This window comes from Rousettus aegyptiacus, unplaced genomic scaffold (genome assembly GCF_014176215.1).
Source record: "Rousettus aegyptiacus isolate mRouAeg1 unplaced genomic scaffold, mRouAeg1.p scaffold_m13_p_1, whole genome shotgun sequence".
In the NCBI taxonomy this organism is placed as follows: Eukaryota; Metazoa; Chordata; class Mammalia; order Chiroptera; family Pteropodidae; genus Rousettus; species Rousettus aegyptiacus.
This window is the reverse complement of record NW_023416284.1, coordinates 178,423,928-178,424,820: the sequence shown is the minus strand read 5'-3', so window position 1 is coordinate 178,424,820 and position 893 is coordinate 178,423,928. Positions and strand designations below refer to the sequence as shown.

The 893-nt window shown below is 48.4% G+C and overlaps 1 pseudogene; it reads right to left on the bottom strand.

Annotated features, from left to right (window-relative positions):
* Nucleotides 1–318: 318 nt before the first annotated feature.
* Nucleotides 319–436, bottom strand: LOC118606457 (annotated as a pseudogene).
* Between the last annotated feature and the right edge of the window lie 457 nt (nucleotides 437–893).

Sequence of the window (893 nt, the reverse complement as noted above, 5' to 3'; positions counted from 1 at the left end):
TTCCGCGGAATCTCTCCGAAGCGTTACCTGCCGTGCTTATAGCGCTGCAGTCCGAGGCGAAGGGTCCTCTTCTGCTGCCCCCTTTCTTTTGAGAGACGTGCACAGTGCCCTTCGCTCCTCTTACTTCTCTTGGTTTTTGTTTCATTTATTATATCCTAAGCATTAAGATTCCTCTTGTTGGAATTACTCTCTCTTTTCTAATTTTATTATTTTTTTTAGGTGAGGCCAGCCTTGCTTGACCTCACAGGTTGCAAGGACCTCGTCAACTTACTTACAATCTCTCTCTCTCTTTTTTTTTTTTTTTTTTTTTACTTTTTATGCCCACAGCACCTGGTCTTCCTAGGTGGTCTCCCATCCAAGTACTAACCAGGCCGGACCCTGCTTAGCTTCCGAGATCAGACGGGATCGGGTCGTTCGGAGTGGCATGGCCGTAGACAGAATTACTCCTTATCGCACACAGAAGCCTGTTTTATTTGTACTCTCTTAATACAAAAAGAATTTTCTAGACCATTTCAGATTCTTCTTCCACCCCCTGGGTGCCTCAGGTGTGTGTCCTCCGTGGTTTTGCATTGTAACGTCTTTCCCTCCGCTCATCCTGAGATGGCGTCCAGGCCCCGTTTTTGTCCACAGACTGGAGCCGGCATGGCCCTTGCTCTCCTCGCTGCCTTCGTGTGTGATGTTTGAATTCTCTTTTCAGAGTCACAGCTTAGGGGATGGCTGTGCACCTCTCAGTCTGATGCTTAGTGGACGGTAGGGCCTCCGTCCAGAGCGGCGCTCCTCTACTTTCTTCCTGTTCTTAGGTAGACCAAAGCAACCTGGCAGATAAAAAGCAGCAATTCCCAAGGCCCTTTTGTGTCTTCCCTCATGTGCACTGTTAGACAGATGAGACTCCG